Raw genomic sequence first — 12,305 nt, 5'->3', positions numbered from 1 at the left:
GCTGTTTACAGGCTTATTCCTGAATTTTGTATATATAATTTTCCATGACGCCATCTACGTTGTCTATATGAGGCGGTAATAAAAAAGATCGAGCCACTTCATACTGTGCGTGTGCCAAAGCTGATCTTGAGCTATTTGATAAATCCAATACAATAATAATAACATTGAATTATCTGTCCCTTTTGACACTAATGTGATTGATAGACTTAAGAAAAACATGAAATGTCTCGAAATGCTTGCATCCCAAGACCCCATTGTTCTCGGTGTCAGGTTTGGTACCCCTAATCTGTAGACGGACATTGGGAGAGTATCCGGGGTTTACAGCCCTTCTGACAATCTGGGTAATGCTGAAGGATGCAGTGTTGGGGAGTCTTCAAATTCGTCTAACAGTTCTTGGTTGGTTCGACCAGGCAACGCTTCCTGGCAGAGGTCCCATTCGCTGTCTAATAATAATAATAATAATAATAATATATTACCGTCTTCGCCATGATTTTGGTTTTGAGACAGAGGTCCATCCATGGTACGACCCAGAATATGTAGAGGGCGTCATGGAAAATGATAAATACAAAAGTCTTTGGAATAGGCCCGTATACAGCCTCAGACGTATCCAGGCCAACACACCTGATCTTGTCATTTTTGATAAATCCAATGAAATCATGTATATCATTGAATTTTCTGTCTCTTTTGACACTATTGTGATGGCAAATGGCAAACATGGCAAATATGCGGACCTCGCTTTCGAAATGTCACGCTTGCGTCCCAAGTACCAAGTTGTCTGACTCCCCATTGTTCTCGGTGCCTTAGGTTTGGTACCTTCCATTACCAACTACTTCTGTACTCGAATGAGTACAGTTTGAAAAGAAAACTTTGGTTATCAGGAACCACAGTACTGACAGAAATAGTTTGTCAAGTTTACTAATTTAGTTGACCCCTGATTATCCGGGGTAGAATAGGTTTTCAGCAACACATGCTTGCCGTGAAAGGCGACTTTGATTGTCGTAAGAGGCGACTAACGGGAGGCTTGCTGACTTAGTTGATGCATGTCATCGTATCCCGATTGCGTGGATCGGTGCTCATGATGTCAGTCACAGGATTGTCTAATCAAGATTCGATTATTTACAGACCACCGTCTTAAAGCTGAAATATAAAAAAACACTCAAACAAACAACTAATTTAGTTAGTTAATTTCACTGTCCACTCAGACACTAACATATTCGTGGACTTTACTACTCATTAAGTATATTTCCACTAGGTGGCCTGTCGTCACGAGGTCAGTAGTAATAGGATATACTGTCATTATCTACATCCTATATAAGAGAAATGCTATTAGGCATACAGCAACAACCCAGTTATGAACACAAAGAATTTTATACCTCGGGGGGGGATTCGAACCTGCAACCCCTTGATGTGTAGTCCGTCCCGTTACTACCTGTGCTACGGAGAATGTTGTACGAATATCAGTTGTCTTAGTCAACGTTAGCTTGGTTTATTTATGTTCTAAACATATTTGGATTATGTGGATGCTGCGTTTACGTGGTGTCATTTCATGTGTTTAAACCCTGAACGTGTTGAGACAGAACACACCAAATATGCATACCGTTTAGGATTGAAACACATTCCTAAACTTGTCTTGTATGTGTTTACATTCTTAACATATTATTGACAGTGTGGTTTAAGTAGTGCATTATACTAATTTTGTGAGTGATATCAACAGATCTTCAGCATCTTCGTGCAATTTACCATGCAGGATAGTATATTCGTTGTTTACTAGCCACCTGGCAGATGTGCCTAATTAAGTACAATTCACTAGATGTACATGTATGTCCCAGTGAGAGGTAGTAAGACCGAAACTTGTATGAAATAATATAACTTTGTGTAGGTTGGTTGAAATCTGTTTAAAGCAAGAGGGCTCATCATTTAGCGTTTGCCCTGTACATTGGTGTGAATATACCGTTTCCTACTGTTTGACCTGCTGCAAGGCATGTGCTTAATCATAAATAACGCGTAACTTTTCTGAGAGGCATTGAGAGTTGGAGTACAAGGTAAGGATAGGTATGTGGATGAACAATTTCTTTATAACAATTAGGAGAGACGTTTTGGTGAAGGTTCTACAGTTATCACTTGCTTGATATCCATATGTTGTTCATCCATAGATTCTTTTCCTCAATTAATGACGCGATTGTAATAAAGCTATCAAAACTGACGATTGTTTTGTTCAATCTTTCATATAGACGGAAACAGAATTCAATGAGTTCGATAAAGATGTTTCAGTTTCGGTGCTAGTTTCTACGTTCCTTTTGTGCTAACGTTAAGGTAGACAACAGCAGCTGAAGTGTCGCAAGACATAGGTGTTGTTGTTCCTGTGCTAAGCAATTTCACATCACAAAACTATGGGAACGTTTTTCTGCCGTTTATGTATAACTGGTTATAACACTCGGTCGGCAGTGTCATGATGGGGGACACAGAAAATATTTTCTTCACATTTTATCCATAACCGTGCTCGTGGGTTTCGCCGAAGTGGTAAACGTCTGAGACCTGCATCGCTTCGGGCTTTCCTCCCACATTAAGCTGACACGCCGCGATATAACTGGAATACCTTTTAAAAAAGCGGCGTTAAACCAAACTCACTCACTCGCTTTTTACGGAATAAGGACCCATCACATGATCAAACATTCAGTGACTTAATAATTCCATGGGAACCCGAATTCGGACGAACGAACGCTTTTTAGTTTGCAAGATGAGTTGGTTTGTTGTTTTACACCGGAGTTTGCAAGTGTTTTGAGGATAATCTAGGGAAGCAATGTTTGAACAGATGCATATTTTTCTTGACTTAGTTTCAGCCCTAAACCAGTTGTTTGTTTTCGAACTGCTTTGTAAGTCCGATCCAGATCCCTCCAATGTCCATAAGGAGAAACGGAGGGCCTGGTGGCGTACTTGGCAATGTCACTGAAAGTTTGATCATGTGATGGGTCCGTATTCCGTGAAAAGCGAGTGAGTGAGTTTGGTTTAACGCCGCTTTTTTAACAGTATTACAGTTATATCGCGGCGTGTCAGCTTAATGAGGGAGGAAAGCCCGAAGTGATGTCTCAGACGTTTACCACTTCGGTGAAATCCACGAGCACGGGTATGGTGCTGACAAACCTAGAAACATAATCGGGGCGAACCGGGATTCGAACTCACAATTATCGGTTTCTGGCGTGCCCAAGGGATTATATTCTTTTCTGTCAATTTTTTCAGTAATGCCTTCTAGAATCTGCCAAAGGACAACATCCACTTTGATGCGATGGATTTTCCTGCCGCTTCATCTGATCTCAGTCGCCTTTTTTTGAACAATGCTTCTTGACGCATGGACATAATTCATGACATTATACACATGTACGTATAAAATTAGTTCCACCGGTAGGTTCAAGCATAGGAGCAGATTATGAATAGCATGTACCCTAAGTAAACACGACATACGGACACATCCATCAATCGCGTCACAGAATCATGGAAGGGTACTATTTCGCAGTTATGGTAATTTATGATTTTACACAATAATCATTTTTTTAATTATTTCCCTCAGCTAGGTGATCAAAGAGCTTTTGATTTTGCAGTAACTAGCTCATGGATATACAAACATATGACAATACCCATTCTAAAATCCTACGCAGTACATTTAGGATAGTTTCTGTAATCATCACTACAACAGGGAATATATAGGAATACATATAAGATAGCACGTCACTCGATTATATCAAGACACTATGTATTCAGTTTAGTTACCAGGTATAATAAAGTATTCAACTTATACTTCTTCTTCTGTAACCATGGCATCAGGGTTAGATTTTATGGAGAATAGGTCTTCAGCCACCTATATTTGCCGTAAAAGGCGACTATGCTTTTCATAAGAGGCGACTTGGTTGATTCATGTCATCATATCCCAAATGCGTGGATAGAAGCTAATGATATCAATCACGGGATTGTCTAGTCCACACTCGATTATTTACAGACCGCCGTCGTGTAGCTGGAATATTGCTGAGTTCGTCATAATAGCAATCAAACACAAACATTTTATGGATCTATCGATAGTAAACTGCGTATGCAAGAATCATGTGTCCCTGATCGTTTTTCCAAACACTTAAGATACTCCACTCACGTAAATGCACAAACGTACAACTTCATAGATAACAGACCCATGTAATCCGAGTTAGAACAGGTCTTCAGCAACCAAGGTGAAATTGGGTTTTAACGTCGCGTACAAGATTATTGCACTTATATTTCGACGTGCATGCACGTGTGTGTGTGTGTGTGTGTGTGTGGCTGCTTGTACTAGACCGGACTGAGGCCGATTTATAGTGCTAGCCCACGGAGATACAATGCCGCAGTTTAACATGAATACCCCACTCTGACACTGTATACTGACTCCATGCCGACCAGTCCTTGCATTAACCCTTTAATGCCGAGCGCCAGACAGGGTAACAACAAGTATCATCTTTTAACGTCTTTTGGTATGACGCGGTCGGGGATCGAACCCCGGACCTTCCGCTCTCCGGGCGGACGCTCTTCCACTATACCACGGAGGCGGTCCTTCAGCAACCAATGCTTGCCGCAAGAGGCGACTTTGCTTGCTAAAGGCGACTAACGGGAGAAGGTGGTCAGGGTCACTGAGTTGATTGATACAAAGTGTTGCATCATTTTATTTAATTTTGTCAAAGATATTAAGCAAGAAAAGTAGGTATACGTTTAATATAGATAACATACTAGAAACAGTTGTGAGTATGTTCCGATTAAACTTTTTACCGCATGTCCAGGAATCTTAAATTTTTAGTTAGTGTGAAGACAGATACAAACAATACAGATGTTTTTTTTTATATAATTAATTGTAGCATTTGCAGCGTTTACATAATTCTCCACATCGAAAGTCAGAGATAAACCTCTTTAAAATAAACACAACACTATGTACATCAAATACCGTTCACATGTTTACAAACATCAATGTCATTCACGTGTTGGCGAAGTTGACCGAAACAAGCAGCCGGTGGATTTATCTCCTCAAGGTTCGACAAAACCACTTTATTTCCTATTATGTCCAGTATTCGCAACAGTAGTGCTAAAATGAACAAATATATTAGTATTTGGCTCATACCAATGGCTAACGAATCGGTTAAAACATTGTTTCCGTTTTCAGAAATATCACGATATAGATACATGTAGGTCCGCCATGGTATAAAATCTATGAGAATGTCATAGCAGAAAACTTCTTTTCATAAATTACTCAAATAGCATATGATGTCCCGTAGGGCACCCATTTTAAATCTGTGAATCAAATCCTCGATTGCATATCTTATATCCAATAAATCCTGAGGCTACCGTTATCTATCAAAATTATAATAAAAAAAACAATAATAAAAATGACAAATGTTACCGTTTGTTGGACTTATTTTTCAACAAGGTAATTAGTTATCTTATTATTATGATAATGTGCCCTCCGGATGTATGAAGGTAATCGCTTTCATTGCTCCCTTATATTATTTTTTCTATTTGTCAGGGTTATTCATGTTTTGAACGTTTTCCGTTATACACATTTATATACTCTTCAAAAAAAGAAACTTGACACTGACTTTCAAAATGTAATACAATGCGATTGTTTCAAAATAGGACACAGAAACCATAATTGAAACACTGTTTGAAGATCAATGTACACAATGTTCAAAACATTAATCGTGTCACGTAGACAGACCCGCGTACACGATACAGTTAATATAACAGGGGTACAGAAAATGTCAGTATCGGTTGTGCCCACCACGTGCATCAATCACCGCTTGACACCGACGACCCATAGATGCAATCAAGTTGTCAAAAACACGCTGTTGGATGTGCTGCCATTCATGCTGAAGTGCATCAAGAAGCGCCGGAAGTGTTTGGGGCGGTGGATTCCTTCTGCGAACGCGTCGATCCAACTCGTCCCACAGATGCTCAATCGAGGACACATCTGGTGACCGGGCTGGCCAAGGTAATGTCTGGATGTTGCTGTGCTGTAAGAAGTCCTGACAAACACGTGCAACATGCGGTCGAGCGTTGTCCTGCTGGAACTGTCCGCCATGAACGTTGACGTGAGGAAGAACGTAAGGCTGTAGGATCAAGTCTCTGTAACGCACACCTGTCAATGCACCTTCCACATCCTACCACCGTGATGAATTCCGGCCCATACCATGACACTCCCGCCGCCAAATGGGACAACCTGCTGCACACAGTTGGGGGCGTAACGTTCACCCCGACGTCTGTAGACACGTGCGCGCCCATCAGCATGTGTGAGTAGGAAACGGGACTCGTCAGTAAACAGTACATTTCTCCACCTTGCAAGTGCCCATCTAACCCTCTGTTGTCACCAAAGCAGACGGTCCGCCAGATGACGTGGGGTCAATACATGACGTCGAACATGTCTTCGTGCAAAAAGTTTAGCCTCCCTCAGTCTGTTGCGTACCGTTTGATCTGATATTCTGCGTACCCCAGGGATCTGTGTGGTTGTAGACGTGGCTGTGGTAGTGCGGTGTCGCAGCCGGATGTATCGATCTTGTGCTTGGGTTGTCACCCTTGGTCTTCCTGACCAACTCTGTTGGTGTTGTTGTATCGATCGGGTCCACAGTGCGGAGATTGTCTGTCTGGATACGCCAAAGTGCCTGGCCACTTCTTGCTGAGTTGCTCCAGCTTGTAATCTCCCAATGGCGTTGTTCCGTTGGGCTGCATTCAGTCTTGGCATTCTGTCACCGCCTCTGCTGCCGTTATAAGGACTGTATATGAACAGCCGTTGATGTGGATTTTTATACCCATTCAGCAGGGGGGGCCTGCATGCCTAAATGCAGGATCCTGTGCTGCACGTTTTTTAAAATGTAAAGTTGATCCCCAAACGCCACGTTTATGTGCTTTGCATGTGTTTTCGCGAATTATAGACACATCATCTTTCTGTTTGACTTTGGTTCTCATTTAATGTAATTATTCTAGATATTTGGCAAAAAGTGGTTTAATATCTATGTCAAGTTTCTCTTTTTTGAAGAGTATATATTAGTGAATAAGATATTGATGGTACTTTCGACCATAACTGAATTCAGAAATTAACTAATTAACTAAAAGGTAAAAATAAGTCATACATGTATGTGTCCTTACAACAAATCTTCTTTTCAATAAGACTGATTATTGTGCTTCATCACTGCTCTAGTGATCTATTGATATAACTTCACCACTAGTTTGCCTTCTACGCAATCGAAATCTGAATTTAAAAGGACTGTCTATCCAGTTCTGTTTATACTATCGATTTCAAATGCCCCATACAATTCCACCGACACCAATGCTGGTGCGTTACCACTGTCTATCAATTTTCTAGTGCGTTAACGCATCCTATCAATCGCGGGCAAGAACAGCATTATACCAATGATTCTCTTTCAGATTTTGTTTATCTGGTCTCACAATCATCAAATGTCCATGAGATCCTATACGTGTCATGCCTCCATAAGTTTACTGTACCACGGGTAATGAGTACCATCCATAAGAAATATACATAAGCATACTTGAAGGCGCGCCAACTGGAACACGTTACCTTGACGAGGCCTGTATATTTCTCCTCATATGTTAAGACAAATAAAAGCTACAAAACACTTAACCATAACAAATATAAAATCAGAATCCGCAGTACGATTTCGACTATGTCATGACCATAATTGTAGGAATCACTATCAAATATTGATGATACCAGGTGTTCGCGAAAAGTTGTCCTGCCCAACCCGTCATAAACACATGCAAATGCAAGTCAATTGTTCACCTGAAAAACATATACGGGAACACTACCTGTCCGCTATCGTCAAACGTTTTCAATTTTTTCTTGATTTAATTTGATTTTGTAAGCTTGAGGAAACAACTTTCGAGGAAGGATCGTATGACGTTCTTTGTCAAACTAGGGAACTGCATCGGACATCATATGAGTCACTGATCGAAAGAAACGATAAATGTATGATGTTATGCTTCATGTCCTGCTTGTAATCAACTTTTGATGTAAACACTTTCCTTGAATGTACCTCAGTTTTAAGACATATTCGGTAATGAATGTCGGCTGATAAGTGATCATGAGGTTTGTAGGTATTTTTCACGACATGCTCTTACATGCATAAACATGATCATGACCGATTTTCGTACAGACAAATAAACATCGAATGAAAGCATGTATTGTCGAACCATTCCATGGTTTCCCAACAACATTTAAAACAAATTTAAGCTATGTCGTCCTTTGGCACTTCGAAGAATTTAGAAGTGTTGTAGTAGGGTAAAATGTATTTTGATCAGAACAGTGAGCTATTGGATGTAGCAGTTGCTGCTGATGTAGCAGTGGAATTTGCAGTATTACCACAGCTTCCTCTGTTTCATATTCACATGTATCCATAAACATGTCCACTGTGTGACTTCAACTTTCGAAACGTCAAGCAATAGTCCAGCAGATTTAGCCTTTGTGTGTCTACATTTGATAACGTTTGAGATACAATATCGAGCATGCTCTTTCACTAAGATTTCAAAGAGCGCTATACGACTCTTGCTCAAATGCTGTTTAATTAGCGTTAGTAAAGCTTTCACGAATTTTATGGCAGCCACGTGGAGGACACTTTCAAATTTGACTCATCAGTGAACATAATGAAGTCCGATGGAAATCACTATTTGTATTCCCTTGGTAGTTCAGGTGAGCACTTTAGTTTGACTTGCCTATACATGTGTTTGTGTTTAATGGACATAGAAGTACACTGAAATAAAACATCTTCGAGCAAGATGATTATCGTAACAGTTTATTAATAAATAAATGCCACAAAACTCTTTCTATTATCAAAAGAACCTGTTGTACGATTCCGACGATATCATAAGAACATGTTTATAAAACAGCATCGGATAGTAATGTTTGCGAAATGTAATCGTATCCTTTCCCACAGGTTGTAACCGTCGCAAACACATGTAAAGCAAGTCAAGTAATCACCTCGACAAGCACGGGAACATAACTGCCAACCAGACCTACCATTTAGAGACACGGTAGGAACTGAGTTTTTAAAAAATCTAGTTTGAATGTTCCTTCAGATAATTGCAGGTGAATTTGTGGGACTACACTATATAAGTCACCTTTGATTGTCTCTTCTTTTTCAAACCTAATCACGTAACTGCCATCAGCATGCGATAATTATAATGTCTTGTCACAGTATAATATCTAATAAGGTACTGTAAGTACTGAAAGGTCGTTGAAACGAACACAATAACTTGCCCCTGAGATTGCCCATGATCACGATACCATGACGCTATAGATCCGATTATAATTCAACCAAATGTATGAGACAGACCATAAGATAGTATTGAAGCAAATGTATACCGACGTAGTTCGTGAGAACAGTCTGATAAGCAAACGTGAAACACCAGTTAGCATACATCACAGACGCTTTTAAGCACACACACGAACGTACACATTTACACTTACACACTTAGTCACTGCCGTCAGTGAAGAAAGCCACGCTACGTACAAATAATTTTAACAGTCGTGGTGGAAGTAGTAGCAAAACGATAGTAGTGGAAACAATGACTTTATTGCGGATAGTTTCAGCAACATTACTAATAGTAGTGGTAATCGTTATACCACTAATATTATTAGATTAGGGGCAAGATGTTTGCTATTTTTTCAAACAAATAATGCCTCATTAAAGGCCATCTTTTTTAACTGAGAAATTAATCCTCCCAAACCACGTTAAAACTTTTAACTTGGCTTTAAAACCTGAAGAAATGCCAATACTCTTTTGTACTTGATTCCAAAGGTCCATGATAATCCACACAAAGAGATATATTTATAATATTGCTGGGTTCAGTAAATGTACCAACAAATCCCTGCCTCAATGATAAGCCCCACAGCCTAAATACAACTAAGGGAGGATTTGTTTAATATTTGCATAAAGCATTGAGACCAGTGAAATTAATACAAGGGGGATTCTCAAAATCTCAAATCAAATTGATTGAATTTGTGCAATCAAATTCCGTCCAAACATTTGAGTTTTCAACTTTGTTCACGGGTATCCCAAATGACAAAACTTGAAATGCCTAAATGCTGGACTTTCTCATTGATAACATCCATGTGACGTTTAGGTAAGAAGTAGGCATCCCAGGGGGAACCAAATGGCCTTCTCTTCTTGATGATCTGTTTCTTTATGCATAGGAATTTCTGCTTTGATTTGAAAAATCAAACATAGGAATAAGACAAGAAGCGTATCTTAAGCTTCAGGTATATCGATGATCTGATATCCATTAAAAACGGTCACATTTTCACGTCACTTCCATTCATCTACGCTCCTGAACTAGAAATAGAAGAATACTTTCCAAAAGTCAATTTTCCCTTTACCTCGAGCAATATTCCAGCAGCCCCAGCCTGTCGTGTCTACATTTTACAACTCTTGAGGTACAATCGAGCATGCTTTTTTACGGATATTGCAAAGAGCGCCATACGAGTCTTGCTCACAAGTTGTAAAGGTTTTAAAAAGTTTTTTGGTGGACATGTGAATGGCATTTCAAAATTTTCACGCATCTGTAACACGAATTATTTTTGATGCAAATCACTATTTTGTTTTGTACCATACATGTATGTTGCTTCATAAATTGACTTGCATGTGCATGTGCAGGTGTTTGTGAGGGGCGCCGCCAGTTGGGCAGGATACGCTCACCTTTTCGCGAAAAGCTGGTATACTCGCGTTTGTATAGTGATTCATAAACACATGTTCATAACATATTCTAAATGGTAGCATATATGTCTCATGAATATGGGAATGGTTTTGTCGATTTTATTATTATTATTTACAGATTAATATAAAACAATGGAACAAAGAGGGATTGGGTGATACTGGCACGGTCAGACGGTTGCATTACACAGATTGTCAGAAGGACTGTATTACTTGCAAAAAACCTGGGTACTCTCCCAATGTCAGTCAACAGATTGAGAGGTACCAAACACCAAAGGCACCGAGAATAATGGGGAATCGGACAACTTGGGACCGGGGATACAAGCGTGACATTTCGAAAGCGAGGTCCGCATATTTACCTTGTTTCCCCTGAATCTTGTCACTCACATAAATGTCAAAAGAAACAGAACATTCAATGATATAAATGATGTACTTGGATTTATAAAGAAAACAACCAAAAAAACACGACAAGATCAGGCTGTATAATGGCTATTTCAAAGAATATTGTATTTATCATTTTCGATGACGCCCTCTACATATTCTTGGTCGTACCATAGATGGACCTCTGTGTCAGAACCATAAGCATTGCTAATACGGCAATAAAAGGATCGAGCCACTCCATCATGTCGCTTAAGGTACTGTGGTTGTGCCAAGGCTGGACATCTACTGACAGTGTGTTGGACAGTCTCATTAAGTTGATTGCATATTCTTCATTTCATATTTAAAGCTTGATGCAAAATCGGTTTGGAGTGGGAAGTGACTAATCTTGAGCAGCAAACACAAAGCTTTCTGTTTCACTTTTCAGTCCAGACGACTTCATCCAAGAGAAGGACTCTGCAGGGTTGCTGATCTCCTCAACACACTGAATCAAAAATCGATGCTGTGGTCGTTCAGATAGCCTCTCCTTAAAACACTGGGCCGATTTGATATGGCACTTCGCTTTGTTCACAATCATTTCTGTACCGTCAAGTAGTACAGATCCATCAACAAAATCAACAATGTCATTGAGATTAGGTCCCAAATCCTTGGCTCGTTTAAGAAAATTGTGGAATGCCTTGTTTCATCTTGAGTCTTGACATGCTTTACAAGAGGATCATCAGACAAATAAGTGTGTGCAAAAATGCACAAAACAATTCTATCACGAAGAGCCTCCACGTTTATCAAACCACGCCCTCCTATCATGATTGGTAAATATAAGCGATCGAGGGAAGTGCGATAGTGGTGGGATCTGTTGTCTGACATGGTTCTTCGTGTGAGGGTGCAATACTATGAATTTCTTGTTTCTACCAATTAACAACACCAAAATAATATGAAGGGACAGGCAGAGCATCAGTATTTGTGGCTTAAACTTTATTAATCTTATTATTATCATTATTATTGAGAACATGTATGGAGTCAGAACATGTATGGAGAGAAAATCATTGCACGAATTGCGGAAATATACATTACACTGAAACTTGCTGTAACCTGCTGTTTGTTTAAAACATTGTTTACAGTCATAATTTATGTATAGAAACGAGAAAGTCCTTTCTTAAAGTGATGGATTTTCTTGTCGTGTTTATTAACAAGTCGATCCCAAAC

The sequence above is a fragment of the Haliotis cracherodii genome, unplaced genomic scaffold (genome assembly GCF_022045235.1).
Source record: "Haliotis cracherodii isolate W230 unplaced genomic scaffold, xgHalCrac1.p SCAF_15, whole genome shotgun sequence".
NCBI lineage: Eukaryota > Metazoa > Mollusca > Gastropoda > Lepetellida > Haliotidae > Haliotis > Haliotis cracherodii.
Note: the sequence above shows the minus strand (reverse complement) of the source record.